The sequence below is a fragment of the Prionailurus bengalensis genome, chromosome X (genome assembly GCF_016509475.1).
Source record: "Prionailurus bengalensis isolate Pbe53 chromosome X, Fcat_Pben_1.1_paternal_pri, whole genome shotgun sequence".
Taxonomy (NCBI): domain Eukaryota; kingdom Metazoa; phylum Chordata; class Mammalia; order Carnivora; family Felidae; genus Prionailurus; species Prionailurus bengalensis.
In genome coordinates this window covers 57,285,183-57,303,674 of record NC_057361.1, presented here as the reverse complement: position 1 = coordinate 57,303,674, position 18,492 = coordinate 57,285,183, and the positions used below count along the sequence as shown (strand labels likewise).

The 18,492-nt window shown below is 36.7% G+C and overlaps 1 protein-coding gene across 4 annotated transcripts in view; it reads right to left on the bottom strand.

Moving 5' to 3' along the window:
• EDA (ectodysplasin A) overlaps nt 1-18,492 on the bottom strand; it is a 427,522-nt gene that overhangs the window by 252,522 nt on the left and 156,508 nt on the right. The window lies entirely within an intron of this gene.

Genomic DNA, 18,492 nt, shown 5'->3' with positions numbered 1-18,492 from the left:
TTTTCTCAGCTTCCTCTTTTTCCATAACTTTATCTTCTAGTTCACCTATTCTCTCCTCTGCCTCTTCAAGCCGAGCTGTGGTGGTTTCCATTTTGTTATGCATTTCGTTTAAAGCGTTTTTCAGCTCCTCGTGACTGTTCCTTAGTCCCTTGATCTCTGTAGCAAGAGATTCTCTGCTGTCCTGTATACTGTTTTCAAGCCCAGCGATTAATTTTATGACTATTATTCTAAATTCACTTTCTGTTATGTTATTTAAGTCCTTTTTGATCAGCTCATTAGCTGTTGTTATTTCCTGGAGATTCTTCTGAGGGGAATTCTTCCGCTTGGTCATTTTGGATAGTCCCTGGCGTGGTGAGCACCTGCAGGGCACTTCCCCTGTGCTGTGGTGTATAACTGGAGTTGGTGGGCGGGGCCGCAGTCAGACCTGATGTCTGCCCCCAGCCCACCGCTGGGGCCACAGTCAGACTGGTGTGTGCCTTCTCTTCCCCTCTCCTAGGGGTGGGATTCACTGTGGGGTGGTGTGGCTCGTCTGGGCTACTTGTACCCTGCCAGGCTTGTGATGCTGGGGATCTGGCGTATTAGCTGGGGTGGGTAGGCAAGGTGCTCGGGGGCAGGAGGGGCAGGCTTAGATCGCTTCTCCTTAGGTGATCCACTTCAGGAGGGGCCCTGTGGCAGCGGGAGGGAGTCAGATCCGCTGCCGGAGGTTTGGCTCCACAGAAGCGCAGAGTTGGGTGTTTGCGCGGAGCGAGCAAGTTCCCTGGCAGGAACCGGTTCCCTTTGGGATTTCGGCTGGGGGATGGGCGGGGGAAATGGCGCTGGCGAGCGCCTTTGTTCCCCACCAAACTGAGCTCTGTCGTCAGGGGGCTCAGCAGCTCTCCCTCCCTTTGTCCTCTAGCCTTCCCGCTTTCCGAGCAGAGCTGTTAATTTATGACCTCCCAGACGCTAAGTCGCGCTTGCTGTCGGAACACAGTCCGTCAGGCCCCTCCGCTTTTGCCAGCCAGAATCGGGGGCTCTGCTTGGCCGGCGAGCCGCCCCTCCGCCCCGGCTCCCTCCCGCCAGTCCGTGGAGCGCGCACCGCCTCGCCACCCTTCCTACCCTCTTCCGTGGGCCTCTCGTCTGCGTTTGGCTCCGGCGACTCTGTTCTGCTAATCCTCTGGCGGTTTTCTGGGTTATTTAGGCAGGTGTAGATGGAATCTAAGTGATCAGCAGGACGTGCGGTGAGCCCAGCGTCCTCCTAAGCCGCCATCTTCTCTATTTTTCTTGGCACGAGTTTAGACAGACTGGCTCATACTCTCCCTGGAAACATTTTCTTCAGTTGAGTTCCAGGAGTCCCTTGGTTTTCCTCCTACCTCTTTTTGCACCCTTTGTTAGTCTTCTATGATGATACCTCCTCCTCTTTGTGACCTCTGTTGGAGTGCTCAGTCCCTGGACCTCTTCTCTATCTGCCCTCCTTTAGTCACAGCATCCTTTCTTAATAAAAACCCTCAAAAAAGTGGACTAGAAGGATCCTACCTCAAGATTGTAAAAGACAGATATGAAAGACCCAACGCTAAGATCATCCTCAATGGGGAAAAACTGAGAGCTTTCCCCTGAGGATAAGTTAAGACAAGGATGTCCATCTACTCTCACCACTGTTATTCAACATAGTGTTAAGTCCAAGCCTCAGCAATCAAACAACACAAAGAAAACAAGGCATCTAAATCGCAAGAAGGAAGTGAAACTTTCACTCTTCGCGGACAACATGATACTTTATGTGGAAAACCCAAAAGATTCCACCAAAAAACTGCTAGAACTGATCGATGAATTCAGCAAAATTGCAAGAATAAAATCAAAGCACAGAAATCAGTTGCATTTCTAGACACCAATAATGAAGCAGCAGAAAGAGAAATCAGGGAATCAATCCCACTTACAATTGCACCAAAACCAAGGAAATATCTAGGAATAAACCTAACCAACGAGGTGAAAATCTATACACTGAAACCTACAGAAAGCTTATGAAAGAAATTAAAAAAGACACAAAGAAATGGAAACATTCCATGCTTATGGACTAGAATTACAAATATTGTGAAAATGCCTATACTACCCAAAGCAATCTACATATTCAATGCAATCCCTATCAAAATAACACCAGCATTCTTCACAGAGCTAGAATAAACAATTCTAAAATTTGTATGGACCAGAAAAGACCCAAAAATAGCCAAAGCAACCCTGAAAAAGAAAACCAAAACTGGAGGCATCACAATTCAGGATTTCAAGATGTATTACAAAGCTATAATCATCAAGACAGTATGCTACTAGCACAAAAACATATACATAGATCAATGGAACATAATAGCAAACCCCGAAATGGACCCACAAACATGGCTAATTAATCTTTCACATAGCAGGAAAGAATATCTAGTGGAATAAAGACAGTCTCTTCAGCAAGTGGTGCTGGGAAAATTGGACAGCAACATGCAGATAAATGAACCTGGATCACTTTCTTACACCAAATACAAAAATTAACACAAAATGGATGAAAGACCTAAATGTAAGACGGGAAGTCATCAAAATCCGAGTTCATTCCTTTATACGGATATACCACTGTTTAATTATCCATTCATCCACATATGGACATTTGGATCATTTCCACCTATTAGCTATTGTGAACATTTGTGAACACATATTTGAATATCTGTTTTCAATTCTTTGGGCTACATACTAAGGAATGGAATTGCTGGATCATATGGTATTCGTATGTTTAACTTTTTGAGGAACTGCTAAAACAGTTTTCCATAGTAGTTGTACCATTTTACATTCCAATCAGCAATACACAAGGATACCAAATTCTCTGAATCATCACCAACACTTGTTCTTTTCCATTTTTTTAAATTTATATACATCCTAGTAGGGTACAAAGTGATTGTGATTTACATTTCCCTAATGATTAATAGTGATAAATATCTTCTCATGTCCTGCTTGGACATTTTTGTGTATATATATATACAGTCTTTGAAGAAATGTTGTTCCCTCTTTTTGTAAATACATTTTTATCAGAACACAGCTATGCTCATTTATTTACATACTATCTATGGCTATATATGTAATAGAAGAGGGTCAAGTAGTTTTAACAGAGATCTTATGGCCCACAAAGGTCAAAATATTTACTATGTCGGTGGGGGGGGGGTCTGCCTGGATGGCTCAGTCAGTTAAGTGCCCAACTCTTGATTTCAGCTCAGGTCATGATCTCATGGATGGTTCGAAAGATTAAGCCTCATATTGGGCTCTGCACTATCTCTCTCCATCTCTCCCTGCTCCTCCCCTGCTTGCACTTACTCTCTCAAAATAAATAAATGTTAAAAGAAATTTATAAAGAAAATACTTACTATCTGGTCCTTTAGAGAAAATATTTGCTGACTGCTGAGATAAAAGTTTCAGCCAGAAACTTCTAGGAAGCATTTTTACTAATCTATTGTAAAGATTCATGGGTCAATCATGGGTTTACTAAATTTCATCACTAAGAAAACATGGAATAGCAAGATACAGGCTCAAACAGGAGGTTGCCTTAACTATAATTCAAAAGTGAAGGAAAACAAGACAGCCAGACCTCATACACTCTGCATGAACTAATGATTATTGTACTTAACAGCCTGAATAAAAATCCAATGAACTCTTCAATTGTCAAAACCATAGAATGTAATCATGGTTTACCACAAGAAGTTTCACAAGGTTTCCTTAGTAAGCTCTTCATGAAAGGAAATGAAGGGGCCACACCAGCCAGAACTATTTAAATACATCATGGAGGAGACATTTATCAAATATTTCATGGCAAGCAGACTCTTAAATCTTTAGTGGCATGAGTTTCAGATCACTATTTATCACTGTTAAGGAGTCTGGTTCACCTCTGCCTCCAGGTATTTTTTCCTCGATCAGTGATACTACAGACAAATAATAAAACAATACTTCCTTTAATTTATCTGCAGCTATAAAGATCTCACTTTGGCTCATCAGTTTGACTTGAAATGTTAAATGAAAGTCTCAGCCATATTTAGGGGAGCATCTGCTTGTCAGCCATTTGTAAAATCCCAGCACATTAACCTTGACTTTGGTTTCACACTGCTATAATCAAATCGAAATACCACCGAGGAAAATTTATACATTCAAGATTATTTAAAAAGTTTGTAGGGGAGGCTGGGTGGCTCAGTTGGTTGAGCGTCCAACGTCGGCTCAGGTTGTGATCTCGCGGTCTGTGAATTTGAGCCCTGCGTTGGGCTCTGTGCTGACAGCTCAGATCCTGGAGCCTGCTTCTGATTCTGGATCTTCCTCTCTCTCTGCCCCTCCCCCACTCATGCTCTGTCTCTGTCTCAGAAATAAACATTAAAAAAATGTTTTTGATTTTGGAATAAAAGATAAACCTCAGAAACTCAACTTAATATGGCCATTATGCAGATTGGACAAGAATAGGAATTTAGACTTTGTTACAAAAATACTAGCAGTGTCTCTTCTGACAGGAGTCATAAATGACACACAGAGGAATCAATCTACAAGAATGTCTATTTATTGGAAGCCCATGTAAAATTCATTCCCTTAAAGAGAAACGGTAAGCTTGTTTTCATATACAGCACATTCAACATTCATATGCAGTTCAACAAAAATTTTATTAAATACTAATTTATCATTTTTCAAAAAGTTTCTACTTAAATTCCATTTAATTAACATACAGGATAATATTAGTTTCAGGCATACAACATAGTGAATCAACAACTCTATACAACACCTGGTGCTCATCACAACAAGAGCACTCCTTAATCCCCATCACCTATTTTACCCATCCCCTAATCTCCTCTCCGGAAACCATATTTGTTCTCTTATAGGAAAATATCTATTTCTTCATTTGCCCCTCTCTCTTATTTTGCTCTTTGCTCATTTGTTTTGTTTCTTAAATTCCAGATATAGTGGAATCATGGTATTTGTCTTTCTCTGACTTATTTAACTTTAGTATAATAATACTCTCTACCTCTATCCATGTTGTTACCAATGGAAAGATTATATTCTTTTTATTTGGCTCAGTAATATTACATTGTGTGTGTGTGTGTGTGTGTGTGTGTGTGTGTGTGTGTACATGCCACCCCTTCTTTATTGATTCCTCAGTCAATGCATACTTGGGCTGTTTCCATAATTTGGACATTGTAGATAATGCTGTTATAAACATCAGGGTGCATTTATCCCTTTGAATTTGAATTTTTGTATTCTTTGGGTAAATATTTAGTACTTACAAATGCTGGATCATAGGACAGTTCTATGTTTAACTTTTGGAGGAACCTCTATCCTGTTTTCTAGAGTGGATGCACCAGTTGACATTCCCACCAACAATGTAAGAGAGTTCCTTTCTCCTTGCCCAAACCTGTTGTCCCGTGTTGTTGATTTTAGCCATTCTGCCAGATATGAGGTGATATCTCATTGTAGTTTTGATTTGTATTTCACTGATGAGTGATGTTGAGCATCTTTTTATTTGTTGCTTGCCCATCTGTATGTCTTCTTTAGAAAAATGTCTATTCATGTCTCTTGCCTATTTTTAATTGGATTATTTGGTTTTTGGGTGTTGAGTTTTACAAATTCTTCTTTATTTTTTAAATGTTTATCATTTTTTGAGAGACAGAGACAGAAGGCGAGTGGGAGAGGGGCAGAGAGAGAGGGAGACACAGAATGTGAAGCAGGTTTCAGGCTCTGAGCTGTCAGCAAAGAGCCCGATGAGGGGCTCAAAATCACCAACATTGAGATCGTGACCTGAGCCGAAGTCAGCCACATAAACCAACTGAGCCACCCAGGGGCCCCGAGTTTTACAAATTCTTGATATATTTTTGGTACTAACCTTTTATCAGATATGTCATTTGCAAATATCATTGCCAATCCTCTACACTGCCATTTAGTTTTGTTGATTATTTCCTTCATCGTGCACAAGCTTTTTATTTTGATAAAGTCCCAAAAGTTTATTTTTGCTTCTATTTTGCTTGCCTCAGACATATCTAGTAAGAAGTTACTATGGGCTATGTCAAAGAAGTTACTGCCTCTGTTCTCCTCTAGAATTTTAATGGTTTCGACCCTCATATTTACATCTTTAAAACATTTTGAATTTATGTCTGCATATGGTGGTGCAGTTTCATTCTTTTTCATGTTCTTGTTCAGTTTTCTCAATACCATGTGTTGGAAGACACTGTGCTTTTCCCATTGGATATGCTTTATTGCTTTGTCAAAGATTAATTGACCACACAATTGTGGGTTCATTTCTAGGTTTTCTATTGTTTTCCACTGATCTATGTGTCTATTTTTGTGCCAGTACCATCCAGTTTTGATCGCTACAGCTTGATAATATAACTTGAAGTCTGAAATTGTGATACTTCCAGCTTTTCTTTTCTTTTTCAAGATTCCTTTGGCAACTCAGGATCTTTTGTTGTTCCATACAAATTTTAGGAGTGTTCTAGTTCTGTGAAAAATTCTGTTCATTTTTTAATGTTTATTTATTTTTGAGAGCTAGAAACAGAGCATAAGTGGGGAGGAGCAGAAAGAGAGGGAGCCACAGAATCTGAAGCAGGCTCCAGGCTCTGAGCTGTCAGCACAAAGCCCAACACAGAACTCAAACCCACAAGCCACAAGATCATGACCTGAGCTGCAGTCAGACACCCAACCAACTGAGCCCCCAGGTGCCCCTCTGTTGATATTTTGATAGGGATTACATTAAATGTATAGACTGACATTTTTACAGTATTTGTTTTTCCAACTCATGAGCATGAAATGTCTTTTCATTTATTTCTGTCCTCTTCAATTTCTTTCATTAATGTTTATAGTTTTCAGGGTACAGGTCTTCCACCTCTTTGGTTAGGTTTAATCATAGGTATTTTATTGGTTTTGGTGTAGTTGTAAATGGTATTGGCTCCTTAATTTCTTTTTCTGCTACTTTATTATTGGTGTATAGAACTGCAACAGATTTATGTATATTGATTGTATATTCTGCAACTTTACTGAATTTATTTTTTAGTCCTAGTAGCTTTTTCATGGAGTCTTTCAGGTTTTCAATATAGAAAGTTTTACTTCTTTCTTGCCAATTTGGATGCCCATTTTATTCTTTATGTTGTCTGATTTCTGTGGCTAGGACTTCTAGTACTATGTTGAGCAGAAGTAGTGAGAATGGACATCCTTATCTTGTTCCTGATCTTAGGGGGAAAGATCTTAGTTTTTCCTCATCAAGGATGATGTTAGCTGTGGGTTTTTCATATATGGCCTTTAGTATGTTGAGGTATGTTCCCTCTAAACCTAATTTTTTAAAGTATTTTTATCATGAATGGATGTTGTACTTTGTCAAATGCTTTTTCTCCATCTATTGAAATTAACATATGGTTCTTATCTTCCTTTATTGATTTATCTGTAATTAATGAACCAAACTTGCAACCTAGGAATAAACCCCACTTGATTGTGGTGAATTATTTTTTAATGTATTGTTGCTTTTTGTTTGTTAGTATTTCATTGGGAATTTTTGCATCCATATTCATCAGGGTTATTGGTTGTAGTTCTCTTTTACAGTCTTTATCTGGCTTTGGTATCAGGGTAATGCTGGCCTCATAGAATGAATCTAAAAGTTTTCCTTCCTTTTCTATTTTTCAGAATAGCTTCAGAAGAATAGATATTAACTCTTCTTTAAATGTTTTGTAGAATTCACCTCTTAAGCCATCTGGTCCTGGACTTTTGTTTGTTGGGAGTTTTTTGATTAGCGATTCAATTTCCTGTCTGTCCAAATTTTCCATTTCTTCCTGCTTCACCTTTGGTGGATTATACATCTCTAGAAATGGATCCATTTCTTCTAGGCTATCCAGTTTGTTGGAATATTTTTTGTAATATTTTCTTACAGCTGTTTATATTTCTTGTGTCAGTTGTTATTTCCCCTCTTTCATTTCTGATTTTACTCAAGTCTTCCCCCCACATCTCTGTGTCTCTTTTTTAATTAACCTGTCTAGAAGTTTATCAATTTTGTTAATTTCTTCAAAGAACCAGCTCCTGGTTTCATTGATCTTTTCTATTGTGTTCCTGTGTGTGTGTGTGTGTGTGTGTGTGCGTGTGCGTGTGTGTGTGCGTGTGTGTGTGTGTGTTTAGTTTTATATATCAGTTATTTCTGCTCTAATGTTTATTACTTTTTTCTTTGTGCTAGTGTTAGGCTGTTTCCTGTTCTTTTTCTAGGTCTTTTAGGTGTAATGTTACGATATTCATTTGAGATTTTTCTTACTTCTTCAGGTATGCCTGCGTTGGTACATACTCTCCTGTTAGGACCAATTTTGCTGCATCTCAAAGGATTTGGAACCATTGTGTTTTCAATTTGTTTTCATGTATTTTTTCTTTCTTTTTTGATTTCCTGGTTGATCCATTCATTGTTTAGTAGCATGTTGTTTAACCTCCATGTATTTGTGGTCTTTCCAAATTATTTGTTGTGTTTGACTTATGGATTCATAGTGTTGTGGTCAAAAATAGTGCATGTTATGATTTCAAACTTTTTGTATTTGTTAAGGTCTGTTTTACGATCTAATATGTGATCTATTCTAGAGAATATCCCATGTGCACTTGAAAACAATGTGTACTGTACTGTTTTAGGATGGAATGTTCCGAATACCTCTGTTAAATCCACCTGTTCCAGTGTGTCATTCACAGCCAGTTTCCTTGTTTATTTTCTGTTTACATGATTTGTCCATTGATGCAAGTGGGTGTTATAGTCTCCTACTATTATTGTGTTATTAGCAATTAGTTCCTTTATGATTGTGATTAATTTTTTTATATATGAGTGTTCCCATGCTGAGTGCATGAATATTTTCAATTGTTGTATCTTCTCGTCCACTGGCCTGTATCTGTTGAGTTTTACCTAGGTGTCCTCTGGTCGACTTGTGAAATGAGAAGAGACACCAACTCTACCAGAACTGAAGCCCTACAGAATCAGAATTCTCTGGTCAGGAGTTGTGGTATGGGCAAGGGTTTGTCCTGGTCTTCTGGGGAAGGGGCATGCCACACTGGGACAGAGGTAAGCTTGACACAGAAGGGCAGTCAAGCCAGGGCACAGGGTTGTGGGGCTTGATGTGAACAACTTAGGCAGCCACTGTAAGAGTTGAGTTGCTTCCTACAAGTGGCTCTGTACTTATGCTGAGGGGTGGGGGAAGGAAATGGTGCCATCAACTCCTTTGTTCCTGGAGAGGTGTTTCAGTGAATTCTGCCTTTCAAGGATGGGCCCCTAGAATAGGGAATTGACTTCCCTCTGTGTGCCCCAGGCATTTTTCAGATACCTGTTTCAATGCTCTCTGCCTCAGGGTTTTTTACCAGCCTTCTATCCAGGAGTAGCACATTGCCCTCCTGGCTCAATACCAGCCAAGCCTGCTGACCTTTAAATTTCCAGGTTTTAGAGAGGTGGTGTGGTCAGGGGTTTGGGCTAGTATTCTGGGGGAAGGGCCTGCTGTGCCAGGAGTAAGGCAAGCTTGACTCAGAAGGGTAGTTCCACAGGAGTGCAGCTGGGTGGTTAAGCAGGCAGTGCCAGTGCTGTGTTACTTACTTTCTTCAGGTGGTTCCATATGAATGCTGAGTGGGGCAAAACTATGCTGTATGGAAGTGTCCTATGCTTAATTTGGGGGCAATTTCACAAAACTTCTCTTTCTCCATTTATAGCATTACAAATAACATAGTCTATCTAGGCTCATGACTGTGGTATATCACATGACATACAAGAAAAGGATAGGTCCACTCAAAGATCACAGTGAAAAGGATACAGTCATAGATAAAAAAGGACTATCACAGGGATTAAACAAATAAATTCTGTGAGTTAATACTTAGAGAATATTAGATAGTCTTTTATTCATAAATTGGCCTATGAAACACACAGGTTAGATGTACGAAATTTACTGACAGTAACTCCTAAATCAAAAATGATAAACTATATATAATTAAAATAATTGAGGTCTCATTCACCCAAGAGTTTTAAAGAAACACAGGTGAGAAATCAAAATTGCCATTTATAAAAGTACAGTTTGCCATGATTTATGGGCATCATACCAAATAGCTAAGAACTGTCAACAAAATACCTACCCACATCCCAAACATTCATTAGAAACCTCTATAGAACCACAAACTAGCAAGTTTAAATCCCATATTGGGCAAGTTTATAATCTGCCTTAAAAATGAAATACAATAAAAAGAAACTAATGTCATAAGGTATTGGAGAAAAGGTTCATAGTTTTTGGAAAGAAAATCTTGACTAGAAACTTTTGAAGTTATTGAGGATAAAACAACAGAAAAAGAAGTTTGACAAAGGATAATAATAAATATTTAGATTTTGAACGATTTAAAAAATGTATTCTCCAAAACTCTAGGATACAGAGATACTTCAGGAGTTCTGCTTATACTTAATTTGAAAATCACTTAAAAATATTTTTAGCTATTTTAGAATCTATAAAAACAATTATGAATTATCAGCACAAACAATTGATTAGGTTGTATACCAAATATATAAGATCAAGGACCACCTAATTACTAACTTGTTTCTTCAAACCTCAGAATAAATCTTGTCCTGCCGTTTCTGTGCACTTATCTAAGTTATTCTGAATAGATATAGGATTAGGAACATCACAGCTTCCCTCTTATTCAGGGCTATGCATTTCTGCTCATATAAAACTTTAAAGCAAGTACAGTACTATAACATATGTACCTAAGACATGTCTGGCATCAAATTGAGCCTGTGCACATCTGTTCAACATATGCCTTTGTCTTGTTATTAGAATCAGTTGTAAAATAACAAGTAAACGTGTCAATACACTTAATTATCATTAATGAACTTATTTGTGAGTTTTAGATATTTCTCTTATATTTTTGATAAAGAATATGAGCACTTGTCAGATAGTTAATAATTCAACTTCAAAGAAAACATTTCCTAATACTCTTTTTTTAGGCTTAAAGATTAAGATGAGCTATTAAAATTTTTTGGCATTTAAAGTTATTTATATGTATGTGTTAGGATTTACTCCATATGCATCAAAAACAAAATAAAAAAATATAATAATGTTGAGACAGATATAGGATATAACTATCATCTATAACCTCATTTCAAAATTTGTGTTCATTAAAGCAATGTTATCCTAATTTGTTGACTTTATAGCAAATGATAAAAATTGAGCTTATAAAATAAATTATACCAATTAGATGAATTTTATATAGATAATGGGATGAGCTTGGTGAGTATCAATATAAATAACTTACAGTATGATGTGCTTTGAGTTAGTTGTATAAGTGAAAAAGAATATGGGAATATTTCCAGAAGACATCAAATCTATGTGATGTCAAATCTATGTGATATCTTAAAAACATTATAAAGTTTTTTATTGTTTTTAATTTTTTAAACGCTTATTCATTTTTTAGAGAGAGAGGGACAGAGTAACAGTGGGGAAGAGACACAGAGAGAGGGAGACACAGAACCTGAAGCAGGCCACAGGCTCTGATCTGTCAGCACAGACCCAATGCGGGGCTCGAACTCATTGACCACGAGATCATGACCTGAACCGAAGTTGGACCACTCAACTGACTGAGATACCCAGGCAACTCTAATTAACTCTAATTAAAAAGTTTTTTTAATTAGTGGGAATTTTCAAGAAAGGGAAAAAGAAGGATATTATTCTTCTCTGTCATTCTATAATATAAATATTTTAGATACAATATAGAATATTATAATGTAGCTCTGGGAGCTATATCTTAAGATAGAATAGAAATATAGAAACAATAGAAGGGATAGTGTGAGTACAGAAAGGAAGGTTGCTATGTGGTAATAATAGATTAAAAAGATGAATGAGATCTCTTCAGTTTTAAAAGATGATGACTGACATGGGATATTACCATAGTCAGACCATAATATGAACAGCATGGGGGAGATGTCTGTCAAAATATTGGAAGAACAGAGTTCTGTTTGAAATTACAGGGGCTAGAATTTAGGAAACACTAACAATCAGAAGGAATACTTCCCATGGTATCCAGAAAAATTAAAAGAATCTCAAAAGATGGTTCAGAATATAAATATAAATAATGTTATTTTCAAGGTTTAAGTTCATGGATAATGGAGCCATAATGTTTTACTGGGAGAACTAGGAGGCATGGAGATTATTTTAAACATGGGTGTTTGGGAACAGCAGGAGCAATCATGTCATTCTATAAAATATTCCACACATGCCTGTGCTTAACATATAATAATAAGTATGATTCAACATAGAATAAAAATTTGAGTGAGTGCCTAGCAAAGAAAAAAGGTTTCCAGTTAGTTGAGTAGGGAAGGTTGGAAAATAAACAAAGGTAACAATCAAGATGATTAGGTTGATCTCCCTATTACATCTGTATGTTTTTGAAATATAATATGTCCAAAGAACTTGAGGCTGTGCAAGTTTAGAAAAGTCTCTGGAGTCAGAGATTTCTCTGAGCTACCAGCAAAAATTTATAATTTAAAATAATACGACAGCTTCACTTCTGGTCAAAATGGAGTAACAGCCTGTAACAACTAAAGCAAAGTAATAAAGATTTTTTAAAGACAATATATACAGAACAAAGGATTTCCAGGCCTTGGACATCAGAGAACAAAAGAGGATGGTCCCTGAGAATCTGGAAACAAATAAAGTAAGCCCACTGATTGCCCCAGCTTAGTCCTGTGAGACAGTTTCGAGATTGCAGTTAAGGAAGAACCCAGCTACAGGTTGGAAGACTCTCTGAATTGAGGAGACAGAACTGAGAGTATAAGAAAACCAAGGTATCTTGGTCTTATTTACGGGATAAACTACCAGAAAGTAGAAAGAGCAGCCCAGAAAGAAAATCCTGGAAATCTTAAAGGTTCCCACTTGAGTATCCAGCAGAGTGCATGAATGTGGGAAAACTACCCAAGACCTGGGGTTGGGGGGAAACCAAAAGGATTAGGCAGAGCAACACCCAGTGATCACACAAGGCCCAGGAGTAAGGCCTGCTTGTGGCACCTAGAATGGAAAAACTCATAATTCAAAAGGCATTGAATAGAATAAACCAATACGTCACTGTTTAAGGAGTAGTGAATAATTAGTACTAGACTGAGCTCAATCTTAAATAATCTTAAAAACAATACTGGAAAGGAACAGTTTCCTAGAAACTTAACTGTAGCTCAGAACAGAGCTAAAGAACATAAAATGGAATACAAAAATATCTAGTATCCAGAAAACTATATCCAAATATATAAAGAATTCTTAAAACATAACACATCAAAAGCAAACAATTCAATTAAAAATCAGCAAAAGGGGTGTCTGGGTGGCTCAGTTGGTTGAGTGTCTGACTTTGGCTCAGGTCATGATCTCGCAGTTCGTGAGTTTGAGCCCCGCATGAGGCTCTGTGCTGACAGCTCAGAGCCTGGAGCCTGCTTTGGATTCTGTGTCTCCCTCTCTCTGCTCCTCCCTGTTCATGCTCGCTCGCTCTCTCTTCTCTCTCTCTCAGAAATAAAGAAACTTTAAAAAAAAATCAGCAAAAGACTTGAATAGATATTTCTCCAAAGACATACAGATAGTCAACAAACAGATGAAGATGCTCAATATCAGTAATCATTAGGGAAATATGAATCAAAATACAGTGAGATACCACTTCACACACATTAGAATGGCTATCATTAAAAAAAAGAAAATAAGTTTTGGTGAAGATATGGAGAAATTAGAACCACTGTGCATTAATAGTGGGAAAATAACATGTGCATCCACTGGGGAAAACATTCTGGCAGTTCCTCAAATAGTTAAACACAAAATTATCTTATGACTTAACAATTTTACTCCTAGATATTTAACGAAAAGAATTGAAAACAGGGACTCAAATTGACACTTGTACATGAATGTTCATAGCACTGTTATTATTCATAAATGCCAAAAGATGAAAACAACCTAAATGCCCATTAATATGAATCGACAAACAAAATGTGGTATTTTGACACAATGAAATACTATTCAGATTTAGAAAGAAATGAAATTCTGATACATGCTACAACATGGATGAACCTTGAAAACGTTATGTTAAGTGAAATAACCAGTCACAAAAGACTATGTACTGTTACTGTTATGACTCCATTTATATAAAATGTCCACATATGTAGATATAGAAACTACAGGAGTAGCCTAGAGCTGAGGGAGGGAGAAAATGGGGAGTGACTGTTTAATGGCTACAGGGTTTATTTGGGGGTTGATGAAAATGTTCTGGAATGAGATAGTAGTGATGTTTGCATACCAATGTGAATGTACTAAAAGACAATGAATTGTACACTTTAACATGACTACAATGGTGAATTTTATGTTATATGAAGTTTACCTCAATAAAGGTATTAGTAATTTGAAGCTACCATTGTATAAGATAATTATACACCATGGTCAGGTAAATCTTATTCCATGCATGCAAGGCTGGTTCAACATTTGAAAATCAATATGATGAATTATATTATTAATATGGTAATCCACTATATCAACAGATAACTAAGAATATCATATCAACTGACACATAGAAAGTATTTGGTAAAATGCAACACCCATTCACGAGAAAACTCAGCAATTAGGAATAGGGAAGTTCTCAACTTGATAAAGAGCATCTACAAAATACCTAGAGTTAACATCATACTGTGTGACATTGGCAGAGCAACACGTGCACAAATCAACAGAACAAAATAGAGAACCCCATATGGACCCACAAAAAATATGCCTAATTGTTTTATTTTTTAATTTTTATTTAAAAAATTTGTTTTAATCTTTATTTTGAGAGACAGACAGAGTGCGAACAGGGGATGAAGAAAGAGAGGGAGACATAGAATCCGAAGCAGGCTTGAGGCTCTGAGTTGTCAGCACAGAGCCCAAAGCAGGGCTCAAACTGGTGAACTGCAAGATCATGACCTGAGCTGAAGTCGGACACTTAACGGACTGAGCCACCCAGGCACCCCTAATTGTTTTGTTTATTATGACAGTTTTATTTAGTATATTTATAGAGTTGTGCACCCAACACCAGTATCTGATTTTAGAACATTTTTATCACTCCAAAAAGAATTCTTATGCCCTAACATAGTCACTTCCTAATCACTTCTCACTTAAGCCAACACAACCACTAATCAACTTTCTGTCTTTATGGATTTTCCTATTCTGGACACTTCACATAAATTGAATACTACTATTTGTGGCTTTTTGCAACCAGCTTCTTTCACTTAGCATGTTTTCAAGACTAATGCAAGTTTATGTATAAATGTATAAATATTTTATTAATTACCATGGTACAACTGGTTTTTGATAAAGAAGCAAAAGCAGTTTAATGGGTCATGTATATAGTTTTTCAAGAAATGATGCTGGGACAAGTGAACATCCATCTATTTAAAAAACATTACTCTTGAACTTAATATCAGCCATATACAAAATTAAGTCAATATGGATTATGAACATAAGTGTAAGATGTAAAGTAATCACTATGTTGTATACCTGAAACTAATATAACATTGTAGGTCAACTAAACTTCAATTTTTACAAAACCATGGTAGGAGACAAAAGTTACAAGAGAATAAAAAAAAAACATAAAAGCAAATCTTCAGAATTTAGTACTAGGCAATGAGTTAGTTTTTAGAGTTGGCACCAAAAAGCATGATACACTTTTTTTAAAAAGGTGGTAAATTGGACCTCACCTTTATTAAATATTTTGCTCTTCAAAAGACTCACATAAGAAGATGAAAAGATAAAAGCTACAGACTGGAAGAAAATATTTACAAACTACATATCCACCAGACGACTAGTAGTATGTTAAATATATAAAGAGCTCTCAAAATGCAATGGTTAAAATCCAATTAGAAAATGAAAAAATAAAAGACATTAAGAGAGAGATATTTCACTGAAGAGATTATACAGATGGCAAAACAGCATATCAAAAGATGTTTCATTTCATTAGCCATTAGAAAAATGCAACCTCAAATCACAATGCACTATACACATATCCAAATGGATAAAATAAAAATTAGTTATAACACCAAATACTGGAAAGGATGTGGAAACACTGGATCACTTATACATTGCTGGTGGGAATGCAAAATGATACAGCTAGCCTGGATAACAATTTGACAGTTTCTTATAAAACTAAACCAGACAACCAGCACTTGCACTTAAGCAATAATCCCAGAGGCATAAAAACTTATATTCATTCATGAAAACTTGTATATAAATGTTCATATCAATTTAATTCATTATACCCCCAAACTGGAAACAGACCAGATGTTCTTCAACATGTGAATAAACTGTAGCAATAAAAGGAACAAATTATTGATACAAACATCACCTGGAAACTGTGCTGAATTCAAAAAGTCAATTTCTGAAGGGCATACACTGAATGATTCCTTTTATATAACATTCTAGAAATTAGAAAATTATAGAGATGGAGAATAGTAATTGTCATGAGTAAAACATAAGGGTTTCATGGGTGTGGCTAATAAAAGAGCAACCAACAGGAGGGATCATTATGGTAATGGAATTTTTCTGTGTTTAGTGTATCCAAGGTCAACATCCTGGTTTTTTACATTGTATTACAATTTTGCAAGATACTACTATTGGGGAAAAATGGGTGAAGGGTACACATGATCTCCCTATATTATTTCTTTGTTTTAATTTTTTTATGATTTATTTATATTTTTGAGAGATAGAGACATAGTGTGAGCAAGGGAGGGGCAGAGAGAGAGGGAGACAGAATCCGAAGCAGGCTCCAGGCTTTGAGCTGTCATCACAGAGCCTGTAGCAGGGCTCAAGCCCACTAAATGTGAGAGATCATGACCTGAGCCAAAGTCTGATGTTTAACTGACTGAGCCACCCAGGTGCCCCTCTTTGTATTGTTTCTTACATGTGCACATAATCTATTATCTCAAAATAAAAAGGTATTTCAAATTAAAAGAGTTTCTCAGAGATATAATAGCTAAAGGAATTCATCACCAGCATACCCAAAGTATAAAAAATGTTACAGCACATCCTTCAGGAAAAAGTCAAATAATAGCAAAGAGAAGCATGGATCTCTACAAAGGAATAAAGAGCACCAGAAATGGTAATTACATTGGCAAATTACATACAATTGTTTTCTTATTATGTGTACTATAAACCCTAAAGTAATTAAACAGAATTATAGCTAATAACCCGTGCAATTGAATAACAACACTCAATCCAAAAGAAAGCAGAAAAAGAGGGAAAGGGGACAAAGAATAGATGGAAGAAACAGAAAACAAATGACAAGATAACAGATTTAAACCTAACCATATCCACAATCACACTAAGTGTAAATATTCTAAACACTTGGATTAAAAGGCAGAGAGTGTCAGACTGGATTTTAAAAAGCAAGGCTCAACTATAGGCCACCTACAAAAATATGGTTTATTTTAAAGACACAAAAATGTTAAAAGTAAAAGGATGAAAAAAGATAATTACATGCTAACACTAATCAAAATAAATATGGAGTATTGTATTAGCCATACAAAGTAGATTTTATTTTATTATTTATTGAAAGTTTGCTTTTTAATTATTTATTTTGAGAGAGAGAGGGAGAGAGAGACAGAGAAACAGAGAGAGAGAGAGAGAGAGAGAGAGAGAGAGAGAGAGAGAATGGGGGAGGGAGAGACAGAGAGAGGAAGGGAGAGAATCCCAAGCAGGCTCCCTGCTGTCAGCACACGGCCAGATTCAAGGCTCAAACTCAAAAACTGTGAGATAATGACCTGAGCCAAAACCAACAGTTGGACACAGCTGACTGAGCCACCTAGGCACGCCATACAAAGTAGATTTTAGAGAAAAGAATATAAGCAGGGACAAGGAAGTTCATTTCATAGTGATAAAGAGGTCAATTCATAAAAAGAACAATTCTAAATGTTTATGTATCTAATAATAGAGCTTCACAATACGAAAACGAAAAACTGACACCTGTAAGGAGAAATAAACAAATTCACAAATATACTCAGAGATTTCATTACCCCTTCCTAAGTGAAAAAATAAGTAGACATAAAATCAGTAAGGAAACAGAAGACTGCAAACACCATCAACCAAGGTGAACTGATATGTAAATGACACTCCACTAAGCCTTTCAAGAGTACACATCCTTTTTCACCTGCATATGAAACATTTACCAAGATAGACCATATTCTGGGCCATAAAAATGTTTCTATAAATTTAAAAGGATTTCAAGTCACACAAAGTGTTTTCTCATCACAATGGAATTAAAACAGAAATCAAGAACAGAAATACATCTGGAAAATAATCAAGAATTAGATTATTCTATGGAAATTAGGTAACATACTTCTAGCTAATCCATGGGTCAAGGAAAAAATGTAAAGGGAAATTAGAAAAAGATTTGGTCTGAATGATGATGAATATACAATATATCAGAATAAAAAATTCAGGGGACATTTATATCATGAAAATATCTATATTAGAAAAAAACACAAAGGTCTCTAATCAATGACCT